General features: G+C 42.8%; 1 long non-coding RNA gene across 1 annotated transcript; it reads right to left on the bottom strand.

Moving 5' to 3' along the window:
- Positions 1-500: 500 nt before the first annotated feature.
- LOC106632774 lies at positions 501-14237 on the bottom strand. The gene is made up of 4 exons (XR_001336005.2): positions 13137-14237; positions 12974-13039; positions 1750-1812; positions 501-1638 (listed from the first exon to the last, which is right to left on the bottom strand). It is a non-coding gene; the product is annotated as an uncharacterized LOC106632774 (long non-coding RNA).
- Between the last annotated feature and the right edge of the window lie 49 nt (positions 14238-14286).

Genomic DNA, 14286 nt, shown 5'->3' with positions numbered 1-14286 from the left:
TCTCGATGTCAGCCCACATTTGCACACACAGCAGACCTGAAACTCTCCTGCTGTACATATCTGAATGTGAAATCTCATGTGCTGTTTGAGAGGTTTCAGCAACCCTTCACCCATCTCTGAGTTTGCACACTGATACTGATCAGCCGATGTCCCACTGTTTGTAAACGATGTCTGTTTTGTTGCTGCAACTTGTTTTACACACTTGTTTTCCAAAACAACATATCACTGATATTGTGTGTGTTTGATTTAGGGCCTGCATCCTTTGCTCCTGTGAGAAGTGTGACTCTGTCTTGTGATGAATACTCACTGAAATCAATTTATTTCATACACATTTCCATCTGTCTTCAGCCTGCTTAGCAAAATATATTTCATCTGAAAATATATATCTATGCATTCATAACATAGTTGGTTATATAGAGACATAAAGGATGAACTGCATTGTGCAAGCCTTCATACTATATTTATGTACATACCCACATAACATAGGACAGGAACTGTGGATTATAGAGCAGATAGCAAGTTAATATATTTGCAGTGGGCAGCTGACAGTAGTTTGTAGCTGTCATAGCTGAATTTTAAAAGGAATGAAGCACAGAGAGGCTATATTTAAACAAAACAGTAAGTGGCTGTCATATTCAGGTAATGCCACCAGGTGGGAGCCTGGTACCTGTTATTGATAGGTTTGAACTATGCTGTGTGTTTCAGGTGAAATGACATTTTATTTAGAAATTTTAGAAAGCAGTGTAGTTGTAGTTGTTCACCTTCATTATAAGACAAGGGCATTCTGACCATGTTCAATGCAGAACTTTAGTAGTCTGTAATATTCTGTCTCTGTGCAATCTTTCATATGAGATTTATCACATGTACAAGTTATCTTTTCCTTTAACTGCATCCTGTGACAACAGCACACAGAGAGCTTCTCTCTGTAAATGTTCTACTTCACAGTCGTCTGTGTCAGATACATGCAGACTGATGTCATGCTCTGTACTGTTAGTGACCGCTTTGCAGATAATACTCACATCTGTTTATTTCAGGTTTCCATGACAATGTTGATACAAATTGTTTAAGTGGTTGTGTTATTAGTTTGTGGATAATCTCATACAGGTAACTAAAATCAAACAAAATGTTTCAATGTAAAAAGATTTTATTTCTACCTTATTAATGATCAGAAACACAAAAATATACATGAAATACATTCAAATGCATTCACTGCCTATGATATAATTCTTATTTATATAATGTACGAGATCTTTGGACAAACACAGTTAAAGTATTTGTTGTTGCCCATATCAGTATTTGCTTGTGAAACACTGCAAACACTGACTTTAAGTTGTGCTGTCAGATACTAAAGATCACATATTTCACACTTTGTTCTCACTGCTGTTGGAACATGTTAGATACATTCAAGGTTTATTACAAAATCTTTATGAAAAAACTGAATATAAAGAGCATGAATATTAATACCTAATACACCTCTATTTGTTTGATACTAAAAGAGAGCAGTATGTCTGATATTATGATTTAATATTGTAACTGTACATAAAGCTGAGCATGTCTGATATTTGGGCAGCAGAGGAGCAAGAGTGGCTTCATAAAAAGCTTCTTCTTGGCTTTGCTGCTACAGCTCTCCTCACTGACCTGTAAGACAAGCACAAAAAGACAAAGTGATTTCCAACATGTAAAGATATTATGAGCTGAAGACATTTAATAATGTGAAGAATAAATCAGCCTGCATGGCAGCAGAATTACTGAGAGAGCTTCCTGATGTGACTTCAGAATAAACTGCTGCATCAGCTGCAGGACTTGATTTTCCTGTGAATGAAGAGAAGATCATTGAGAACAATAATATCATTAACCAGGAGGAAACTGGATGTCTCCACTGATGCAAAGATAAAAAGTATGATCGATTTTATTAACCATGTAATGAGTACTTACGCATACATAAATATAAACTGTAAAATAAACAGATTTACATTTTAAGAGCAGATAAACATGTTGAACAATATTCAGTGGAGATGATGGCAGACTTTGCTCACCTTTGATTTTCTTGGGGTTATGGAAAAATTCTAGCTTATCCTCACATTTGGATTTATGTGTTTAGAATCTCACTGTAGGATTTGGTATAACCTTTTTGTATGCTTAGATAAAGTGTGTGTGTGTGTGTCAGTATGACCTCGTAAAAAAACTGCTTAGCTTTGCTTAATGATGTTTCACTATGTTATCTGCTAACTGTTAGGGCGTAGAAGGATGAAACTCCCAAGATGACAGGTGCCAGGAGCTTCCTGGGAAAAGACAGTGGGAGTTGCTATCTGCCCAGCAACAGCCCGTGGGACAGAAACCTGTTGTAACTAAAAGATACAGAGAGTTGTGTGTGTGTGTGTGTGGGGGGGGTATAAAAGAGAAGCTGAGACGTCCCAGGGGCAGAGCTGGGATGACTGTGAACTGTAATGTTTGATGTGTGTGTTGGCTCTCCTGCGCGCAGTAATAAATAGTTTGACCACAGCTCTTTCCGTGTTGCAGACTTTATTTACAAAATTCCACAACAAGCTTGGCATCATGAACAGGATGCTCCGAGTGTGGGCGCTGAGGAACGACCCCAAAGACGGCTGATCACGCCGAGGGAAAGAGTCAATCCTCGGTCCCACCAAAGCTTCAAAAAGGGGGAGCTGTGGGGCGAGTCCTCAGCGACCGGTGAATCTGCACCGGTGAGCTGTGTCCAGCCTATAGTATTTTGTGTATATTTTGTGTACACGGGGCAACCGTGGCTCAGGGGGTTGGGAATCGCATCTGTAACCGGAAGGTCGCCGGTTCGATCCCTGGGCTCTCTGTCCTGGTCGTTGTGTCCCTGGGCAAGACACTTTACCCTACTTGCCTACTGGTGTTGGCCAGAGGGGCCGATGGCGCGATATGGCAGCCTCGCTTCTGTCAGTCTGCCCCAGGGCAGCTGTGGCTACAACTGTAGCTGCCTCCACCAGTGTATGAATGTGAGAGTGAATGAATAGTGGTATTGTAAAGCGCTTTGGGTGCCTTGAAAAGCGCTATATAAATCCAATCCATTATTATTATTATATATAAGTCACTTAAGTTCTCTGTTTGGCCAGGCCCAAGGATGGGTGAGACGGGGTGCTCCTCCGTGATATTTCACGGGGAAGTTCTAGGCCTAGCCTCGCTAAGGACGCTTAAGCCAGTAACATGGGATCCGGATCCTCCGAGACAGTCGGCACAGCTGAGTTAAGGGCCGGGGCGCGGACTGTCACACACGCTCCACCAGGTGGCCAAGGAAAGAACTCAATCTTTGACTCGATGATAAATAAAATGTAGAAGGCATGAAGTAAGTTGTGAGAAAGAAAAAGAAATGTTGACAAAGAAAGGGGCTAAATTGGCTGGTGTGCTAAGGATGAATGATGAAAAGAGATGTGTTATGGAGGAAGCAGAGAGACGCGAGAGAAAAGGAGCTTTTAAGGAAATGCCTTTTTGGGGAGAAAAAGGAAATGGATAGGAGACAGGCCCTGTTAAGTCTGCAGCTCCACTACACACACATACAAGCCATGATTCACTACCTTGTTTTTTTAATGTCATTTTGCAGAAGCAGCAATGATAGGCACTCCGATCTGGAGTCCCGTCCTCCCCGGCGACCAAAACCACCGCGGCAAGAATAACAGCTCCAGAACTGAGCGTGGTCCCTCCAAAAACAAGACCAACTGCTGTTGTGTAACCACCAAAGACCCCCACCTCAACCTCACCCCAAGGAGGAGAACACATATGCCATGAAAATGCTGAACAACCGTCTCTGGCCAGCTTTATACGCCTGCAAACAGCGCAGAGGTGAACCAGCTGATGCCAATAGATTTTACAGCCAGAGAGGGGAGGCGCAAAGAAAACAAAAAAAGGGAAAACAAAGTGCTGACCCCCACCACGTGCTGAGAGGAAGCACAGGCCAACGAGAGAGGAGGGGAAGAGGCAGAGGACGGCGAGGTGGGGTCAGGGCCAGGGTGTGGGTGCCTGAAGGTGGCCGAGGAAAGTGCTACAGCTGTGGAAAGGAGGGACATTTTAGGAGAGACTGTCCTCATCACAAACCCCTAGCCAAAGGACTGAAGGTGGAAGGGAGGAAGGGACTCTGGATTGAGCTGTAGGCTGTGGTTTGCCCACGTCACCATTAAAAAACAGCAAGGTGAAACAATGCGCACACACAAATAAGCAGAGAGTGTATTAACCTACAAATGCAGTTTTGAAAAAAAAAGGTGAGAAAGGAGGAGAGAGGGAGAAAGCTGACACAGAACCCGTGTCAGCGCCCCTCCCGCCTCTGTATAACACAGCACACAACACATCATTTTCCTGTTCACGCACCTCTACCCTTTTTTTCTGTGCTCATGCCCCATCACAGAAAGCCGAAGCTGACCTGGACTCCTGCTCTCCCCTCGACCCCCTTTGACGTGACCCTGACCCACCGCTGCAGCAGCTGGACCCACCACAACAACCCGAAAACCACAACAGAGCTGCAGGAGGGGCACCTCACCCAGCGGAGACGGAGGGCGCTGAACCCAAGGCCTCCTCTCACTACACGGGAGGAGATCCCCAGACAGGCCTCAGCTGAAAGAGCTGTGACGTCAAGCCCAAAAGAGAGGCAGAGCATCAGAATGCTGACCTCTGCAACGCTGCATTAACACTATACAAGGCCGTGGCAAACCAGCACGGGGTGGCGTGGCAGGAGCAGAAGGAGCAATCGAGGTCAAAAGCCACTGCACAAGAGACAAAACGCAGATCAAGATGCATGTTTCACCTGCATCCAGAATGGACACTGGAGAAAGGACTGCCCCAATCTGGGTCAGAACCAGGGTGGACAGTGCAGTGACCAGCAGCAGCAGTGGTCGTAAGCAAACTGAAAGGAGGAGGGCAGGACCCCAGGGGGCGCTTCAGGCCGTGGTTTGCCCAAGACATCAGAACAGGGAAGTGATGCAAAAACACGAACACACACACACACTGACTCAGGATGAAGTGATGCGCACACACACACACACATGCTGATGCAATGAAGAATGCTTTGCTAACAAGTACTCATGCTGATACGCAAAATGCTCCACACACACACATTGAACGCATTTCATGCAATCCAAAGGGCACATATGTACATTTAAGCTTATAAATCTCTGCCTATGCATGGAATGTCTGTGTGTGGTGAGAAGGTGGAATTTCTTGTAGACTCCGGAGCCACTCTGTGTTATGTTCTCACCCTCCCTGAAATTCCAGCCAACGTTAGAAGGTACTCCCACTCTGTCTCTGCAACAGGGCATGTTCAAAGGGAAAATTTCACCATCCCCCTGTTCTGTATTGATGGACAGGGCCAAAAGTTAAAACACAGTTTTCCATGGTCAGACTCATGTCCAGTAAATTTACTTAATGTGTAAATTAAACATAAATTTGATCTCCTGCCATGATGGCATTACAATCACACAGTCAGAATGTGACTATGCAATGGTTAAATACAGCCCTGTGACCCCTGCCTTCGTGTATGCATGGAAGCTGGGGGCAGGGCCACTCACTGAAAGTTTTTTTTTTTTTTTTTTTTTTTTTTTTTTTTTTTTATAAACAGCACGTGACTGCATGCCTCCAGATGCCTGTTTTGGCTGCTGACAGCCTGCACTGCACTTCTCACTGTGCTTCGCAGGGCCCTGATGTGAGACATGAGAAGGAGTGGTACAGAGTTGAAAATGATAAACTAACAGTGAAATGCTTATTTTAGAGCTTTACATTTGCTGCGCTTGCGATTTCACTCACTAAAGAACAAAAGGTTGTTTATAATGGATGCATCCACCCCACACATTTCCCCTGCTAGGTCCACTGACTACAGGTGGGAAGACCTGGGCAGATCTGTACACAATTGTAACAGATCTTGCGATTGGCAGGTCAGGGAGGACCCAAAAGTGTTGTTCTCCCTAAAAATTGAATGCTTATAAAACAGTTATGTCTATTGTTATACTGTTCACTATGTTCACTCAGTTGAACTGGTGGATCCCACTGTTGATCCTTATTTAGTGCAGGCCACCCCGTGCAGACTCCTCTTATCCACTGCTCGCAGAGGTGCCTGATGGCCTGTCAAGTCTAAATATGATGTGGGACTGATTAAAGATTGCAGACCAGCTATTATCATCTTGTCCTGTCAACTTAGTGGGATGAGAATTGATATGTAAATTAGTTGATTGTTATTAGATCATTTGATTGTAACACAAGTGAGTAGAATGTTGCAAAGGGTTAAATGTGTTTCCTGTTTCTGATGTATGTGAAGCTTGCACCTAGACATAAACACACACCTGATTTCATGGGAACAAACTTGCTTTGTCAAGTCAAATACGTGACAGCATCTCACATGTTTTTTATTTTAAAAGCTAAATAACATGATTGGGTCTGTGACTAAACTGAGTGCAACAGTACAGACCTGGGGAAGAAACTCACATTCCAGTGATGAAACATTGCAATGAGGTGTTTAGTAAGCATCTGACACTAAACATTAGTGTTTTGTGAACTGTGCAGCTGCTAACAAAAAAAAAATTCTCTCTGTATTTAGCAGGTGGAACCCAGACTCTCCAGAACTGCTGGATATCTCGGAGCACTTGTGGGCAACCAGTGAATATGATGTGGGGGAAATGAATGGGGGTAGTGACTCTTAAGTCTGAGAGAGAGTGATATTATACCCCTTATGGCAAACCGAGTGATTTATGGCCCCAATAAATTATCCGTGAGCTCAGGGGTAATAAAGGAAGTAATAAAAATATGATATTCATAAAAATATTATATAAATAAAATTATGATATTAACAGAGGTGGGTCGAGTATCCAAAAATTGTACTCAAGTAAGAGTAGCATTACTTTAAAATATTATTACTCAAGTAAAAGTGAAAAGTAGTCTTCAAAAATGTTACTCAAATAAGAGTAAAAAAGTACTTGGTGAAAAGACTACTCAAGTAGCGAGTAACTGTTTGAAATGTCTGATTTATTTTATAAATAAATGCTATCAGACAAACAAAAATAAATAAATATACAAATTTTAGTATTTTCAAAAGGAATATATGTAAAAAGATCAAAAAAAAATTTCCAGATTTCAGTTTTTCACAACATAAAGCTTTTTTCACCAATACCTACAGTAAATAATATAAATATATAAACAGTGCAAACAATTTCCAGTGACAAGATATGCTGTAAACTTTATATTCATTTTTGCTCCAAATGGCACAGCAGCCTCAGAGAAAACATTAGAACGAGGCATCTTCAACATATGTACATACAAGGCAGCTCAGTTTACCATAAATTGTATGGGTGTACATTTATTTCTGCATATTTAGCAAAAATGTGACATTTCTTCACTCAGTGAAGTGATGGTTAAGCTTCAGCAGCAGTTTGCTCTCAAGGTTCTTTCTGTGAAGCTGTAACTGTTCAGCAGTGAACAGGAGTCCTGCATGACTGAGAAGTCCTTCACAAGCTCCAGATGCAGGAAGAGCTGTATTGATTTTGATCAACAGCTTCTTGATGTGAGGAACGCCATGCAATAGATCCACACCTCCAGTGAATGGACATGAAAGGTACCTCTCCAGCTCCCCTGCTTCTGGCTTTCCTGACCCCATGGATCCATCATCTTAGTCGGTTAGGCTGCTGTTTGTGCTGGCCTCATCCAGCTCTGAGTCTAGGTGATGTCTGATGAAGTTGAGACCTGTGGAAAGATGTATGGTTTTCAAAAGAATTAGGTCTGGTCATTATAGTGCTGTATACACTGCCAAGCTGCAGATGTTTGGCAAGAAGATTTGATCACACTGGAGATGTTTTTTACTAACTCTTGTAGAAAAACAAAATCCTGTCATTCATATCCCGCACAAACAGTTTGCAATGAATTCCAGATTAAGTTTAAAATAAGAATGCGTGCAAGGCTAAGCAGTGCTAGCCAATAGATCCTCCTGTTTGGCTGTTACTCTGGGAAAAGACGAGAAAGACTTGATGGAAGCGTGACTGGAGCTGCGATGTAGCCTATATAATATTTATATTGTACGAACATGATAATTATGTATATTGTAATAACGTGATATTATATTGTTCAAACGTGAAAGGTATATTGTACTAACATGATAGTATATTGTACAAACATGAAAAGTATATTGTTAGAACTTTTCACTTTTCTATTTTTCTTTTGCCTGGGTGGCAGCTCTACGCTTCTGTATCCGAGGCTTTGCAATGTGGCCTCACAAAATTGTGACGACTACAACAACCATGAAAAGAGTTGGATGGACATTGCTGCTCAATTGCAGCTGCCTGGTCAATGTTTTCCATTAGTAATTTAGCAAAGTTGATGGTGGTGGTGTGTGTGTGTCTGTAAGACAGAGAGAGGGAGAGTGAGAGACAGATTTTGTATGATAAGCTTCATGTTATGGACGCACAGTTTGAGCACTCAGGTCGCATCAGAGCATCAGGCCGTATAGTGTGAGACCCTGCATCGTGACCTATGAACTTCTAACCCCTGCGATTCAATTGTACAGTTTGAGCAGGAGCTGAATAACGTGACTGAAAAAAATCGCACAGTGTTTGCCCAGCTTAATGCAGACTGTTTAAACTAAACAAGCTGCTTTTTCACATAATAAATCCTGCTAGCCGCAGTATTGCCTTCTGTTTTAACAGTTAAAGCAGTAGAGACGAGCTGTTTGCATGCGCGTGGAACTCCAGCGTCATTAACTAGGTGAGCTGTTAGCTTATAGCTCACACTAGCTAACCAGCGAGCAGTTAAAAGGACAGCCGAAGCTGCACAAAAAACCCACAAATTTGTCTCACTACAACGTAGCGCCGAAAATATGACTCGCAGCTCGAGCTCAACACAGCTGCTGTAACATAAGACTGACATCCAGCTAACTACAGCTAAAAAGATATTTAGAGAAAACTTACCGCTTCCTCAGGTTACATGAGTTGAGTTGTTTCGCGCTGAAAAGTTGTTGTTTTGGCTCTCACTGAAGTCACCGACACTGAAGACATAGCTGTTCTTTTGTACTGCTTTTATGCGAAACATTCTTTGTATATGAGGCCAAGGGTGTTCATCCTTTTCAGCTCTAGCATAGACGACTGGCTCTGCCATGTTTTCATGTTTCTTCTTTGAAACGTTTGGGCTGCTCTGCCCGCCACAGTTTCAAACTGGTCATGTGACTGCATAGCCACATCTGATTGGTAAAAAAGTTACCGGAAACTCCACTGGCGGCATGTTATCTAATGTGTTAAACTAATCATTTTTTAAAAAGTAACGAGTCGAATTTTGCAAATGTAGCGGAGTAAAAGTACCGTTTCTTCTTCACAAATGTACTCAAGTAAAAGTAAAAAGTATCATGCAAAAAAGGTACTTTAAAAGTAATTTTTTTTCAAAAACTTACTCAAGTAAATGTAACGGAGTAAATGTAACTCGTTACTACCCACCTCTGGATATTAATATAATTATGATATTCAGCAAATTATGATATTCAGCAAATTATGGTAGTTCATAACTCATTATTTCCAAAAAAGTAAAAAAAATTATTTGATTATTAAAAAATAAAGCTTTTATATCAAGTAGCATTCTTTAATTTTAAGCCATTAAAAAGTTTTTTACTTTTTATGCTTAAAAATCGCCATCTGGTGGTGGGTCAGTGCATGTGCGCGCGCGTGCGCGCCCCGCGCCTGTGTGTCTGTGCGCGCCCATGCGCGCGCCTGTGTCAGGGTCCGTGCTTGTGTGTGTGTGTGTGTGAAAATGTCTTAAACCAGAGTAAAAGTGCTTAGTTAAACTTGTGCTTTTGTAACGTTCAGTATAGGGCTGCCAAGATTAGTCGACTAGTCACAATTACGTCGACTATCAAAATCGCCGACGACTGATTTAATAGTCGACGCGTCGTTTGAAGCTTTGTAAGATCACAAAAGACGCAGGAATAAGTAGTAGGATTTAAGAGTGTAATAACGGACTGAAACAGAAGATGGCAGCACTGCATGTACAAGGATGCCAGCTGCCGTTAAACCCCGAAGAAGAAGAAGCTGTGTCCCAGAATTCATAGCGCAGCCCAGCTCAGTTTCCAACAATGGCGGCAGCTAGTTAGTTTTAATATTACTCTTATTATTCTTTCTGGGTCACAAAATAAACGTTTAACATATTTTCAGGCGAGAATGTAGCTGTGTAAACCTCAAATATCTGCTCAGTTTATCAAGACACCACATATTTTCAAAAGCGCTCCGACGTCTGTTACCCACTAGCTCGATAGCTAGCCGGGGGCAAGCTCACTAGAGCCGTGAGAACACCGGACTCCCGGCAAATCGTTTTCAAACCCACCGCCGTCTTTCGCTACTCAGGTTAAACATATATATAAGTCACTTAGATAACTTAAAAATGTTATTGTTTGGCTTTTTTTTAGTATTTTATTTGTTCCTGAGTAAATCGGTTTGGCTGAGATTAAAGTTATAGTTTTTACACAGCTGAATAAACGTCAAGCAGACAGCTGATTATCAGAAGTGTGAGATGCTCGAGAATATACTCCGGTGTCCTGTTATATTTTAGATAGCAAGGAGTTTATTAAACTTCACCGAAACAATCTGCAAATTTCATTAAAATTTAATAAACTATCATCTTGTCTTTATTTTTAGTTAGCACATACCTTAAACACTTAAAGCTGTAAGCTAATGATAGTTATATAAGAGCAGATGTATGCCGGTGCAATAAGCTGTACATTTTACGTCCAATGGATGCATGATCTGATTAGTCGACTAATTGCAAAAATAATCGGTGACTATCAAAACAATCATTTGTGGCAGCCCTAGTTCAGTATGCCGGGAGATACAGGTTGCATGCCTCGTTGGAAAACTTTATTTCAATTTATTTGCATTTGTTTAATCCGAACAAGGAGATTTAGAATCAAAGTCCGAGTCGCAAAAAACTCTCACGATCCCCGAAAAACTACCCCAAGCATAAGCGCGCTGCGGCTCCCAGCAAAAACCTCCTGAAAAATCCTCCGTCTTTCTCCAAAAAACGCACAACAACAAAAAAAACCTAGAATAACTCGATAGGCACTCCCACTCTATTCCCAAAACCCTTAAAAAATCCTTAGTCTTTTTTCTCAAATTCAGCGCACTGCGGCTCCCACCCAACCCTTAGGCAAACAAGCAGGAAACCTCCTGAAAAAAACCTCCGTGTTTTTATCCAAATACGCGCAACAAAAAACTCCTAGAATAACTTGTTAGGGAACCCTCTATTCCCAAAACCTTATATTCGATAACAGGCAATACTCCTGAAAAAAATCCTTAGTCTTTTTTCTTCAAACCAGCCCTCTTACTAGCTCCGTCTCAAATTCAGCGCACAGCCTAAGTTCTCCGTCCCTCTTACTCGCACCAAGCCGCAGCCAGCGCACAATTTTTTCCCCTTGTTACTTGCTCTGTATCTGCTCCTTAATGATTTTGGCTCTTCGTTCAAAGAGGGAGACCAACTCCGCCTCCGAGGCGTGCCTAACTTCGCCCCGCTGCCAATCACATAACAAGTGGGCGGCTACCGCCGCACCCTGGTTAGCCAATCGGATACAGGTCTGATTTACCTTATCTGCGATAGGTGCAATCTCTTGCTCTCGTTCAGGATAAATAATCTAACTTTTCGGCTTAAATTTAACTCTTTTTTTTCTCCCAGAAAAAAAGACTTTTCTCTCTTTTTCTTAAAACAACATGGACACCAGACCTGCCAACCTCACTGTGGTCTCTCAGACCCCAGTAACTAGCTACAGAGCCTCCGCCATGCCAACAGAACTCACACGATTGCATCTTTGTAGGGTTCAGCCAGCCCATGCTAATCCAATGGAGGAGAGATTCCACATTCTCCACATCATCTAAACAATCATGACTCACCATAGCTTCGGAGCCCCCTCTGTTGCATCTCCAGCTGATTCTACTCCACAACCGAGTCCACCGATGGCTCTGGCTACCCCACCTCAGAGCCCGCATCTGGCCTCAACGTCTCCGGCCACTATGCTTCCAGATACTCTGCCGCCGCCCTCATCCCCTCAAGGCTGGAACTCACCCAGCCATCTGCAACTCGCCGATGGCTGGGTGAGTTGTCTTTTCCCGCTGGAAAAATATTACTTCTGGCAATCCCCAGACCAGACCCCCCGGCAACACTTCAGTCTCTGGTGCCTCGCTCTGGGCTTTGGGCGACCCTGTATGCCGGGCCCTTTTCCGAGAGCCTGAAGACATCGATCCCCACTCCGGCAAGAGCCGCGGACAGCCTTCGGCCATGGACAACGACAAGGCGGCGAGTCTGCTCCCCACCACTGTTTTTTAACTTACAAAATTAACTGTCAAGTACCTTATTAACTCGCTAATCCAGAAACACTGGCAAGAAGTCTGTCAAGGATGTGAGGTTTCCCACCCCTCGCAGAGACGACATTCTTGTCTTTTCCCGCTGGAAAAATATTACTTTTTCAGGTACTATGATGAACTCTGCAAAAGATTATGGAATGGGCATTTCACCAACAAATTATTGCAAATTTTGCGGTTAGAGGGTTTTTCACCACCAGCGGCTCAAGTCAGAGGCGTTGCCCAGGCATATCTGTTTGAACTCAGAGACGCCCGCGACATTGAGGCCACGCTGCAAGAAACTGACGCCAGCGTCACTGAGATGACCAGGACTGTAATTCATAAAGTGCTCGACGAGAATTACACATTGTGGCTCTCCTAGTAATTGTTTTTGCTCCCTTCCCTATTATTTTCTCAATGTTTTTTTTTTGTTTTTTTGTTTTTTCTTACTTTTTAGCTTTGTTGTTGTTTTTTTATTGTTTGTTTGTTTTCTTACTTTTCAGCTTTGTTTTTACCCGTTCAAATGCATTGTTTTTTTCATTACATCAAAATAAAAAACTGTTTTGGAAAACCGTTACATCAAATAAAACCTATCAGTGAGAATAATTACCAATGTATATTTTGCATTTAAATTTTAAATTTTGTGCACTCACTTGTCTTCCTAATGACTTTGAGCTGAATCACGGATGTGACATTGGTGAAATCACCTTCTGCTGGACCTGAAATAATAATCTTATTGACTTTCATGTTAAACACAGTTATTGTATAATCATTCAGCTTCCACAAGCTTTATATTAATGAAAGTGTATACTTTACCATTTTCAGTGTTTTCACATCTTCTGACTGTCTCATAGACACAAAGATCACCTGCAGGTCAGAGAAAATCAGTCAGCTCAAGTCTGTGAACCTAATTTAAAAACAAATATTATTGAATAACATTTATATGAAAAGCTGCAGCAGATGTACTAAGTATAGTCTTGTTGCAAATAGCATCAGAATATTTGAAACTACATGAAAAACTAACCATGAAGAAGAGGGGAGTACACTTGCTGCTGAACTTCATCCTGATTTAGAGTCTGCTCATTAGCAGCACCTTTATTAAAAATGTAATATAAGACTGATGGAAGTGGGCCAGGTGTTCCACGTCGCCGGGGCTCCGGCACCCGCCCCCGGTCCAGGAGGGACGTACCGCATCCCGGTAAGGTGTCAAGGGGTATACGCCACACTTTGGTGGACACGGGCTGCATGCAGACCCTGGTTCACCAAATTCTGGTTCGGCCAGGGCATTGCTGGAGGCAGAGTGGCTGGAGGTGAAATGTGTGCACGGGGATATTCACAAGTATCCGGTAGTGTCGCTGCTGTTAAAATTTAGGGGCAAAACACTTAGAGTAAAGGCGGCGGTCAGTCCGCGCCTGTCACATCCCCTAATTTTGGGCACAAATTGGCCGGGGTTTCACAGATTCCTGGGGCAATACGTGGAGATGCAATCGCAACCTATAAATTGATGTAATGTCTGCAGTGACGCGGGGTCGACCGACACTGACTCTGGGGGGAAGGAGGCGGCGGGGACCTCTACGGAGGCCCAACTGCCTCCCGTTATGGACTCCATGGAAGATTTTCCACTATAGCAGTCTTGGGACGACACCCTAGGCTCAGCCTACGACCAGGTGATAGATATTGATGGCCCCACTTCCGATTACGGAATGATCGGCTTTATTGAGTGAGTCACAACACTCGCACGAATGAAATCCCTACCCAGTTGTTGGTGTCGCAAAGCTGCCAGGAAACGATTTTCCAGGAGGCTCATTCAAACCCCATGGCAAGGCATTTAGGATGCGAGAACACTCTGGAGCGTATAATGGCCCGATTCTATTGACCGGGCATTTGGGGTGATGTGTGCCACAGGTGCGTGTTGTGCCCAGAATGCCAGCTGGTTATATATATAACATATATAACATTATTTATA

Source organism: Haplochromis burtoni, unplaced genomic scaffold (assembly GCF_018398535.1).
Source record: "Haplochromis burtoni strain Fernald_Lab_line unplaced genomic scaffold, NCSU_Asbu1 Contig_2109, whole genome shotgun sequence".
In the NCBI taxonomy this organism is placed as follows: domain Eukaryota; kingdom Metazoa; phylum Chordata; class Actinopteri; order Cichliformes; family Cichlidae; genus Haplochromis; species Haplochromis burtoni.
The sequence above is the reverse complement of the archived record's forward strand: the minus strand, read 5'-3'. Positions and strand labels throughout refer to the sequence as shown.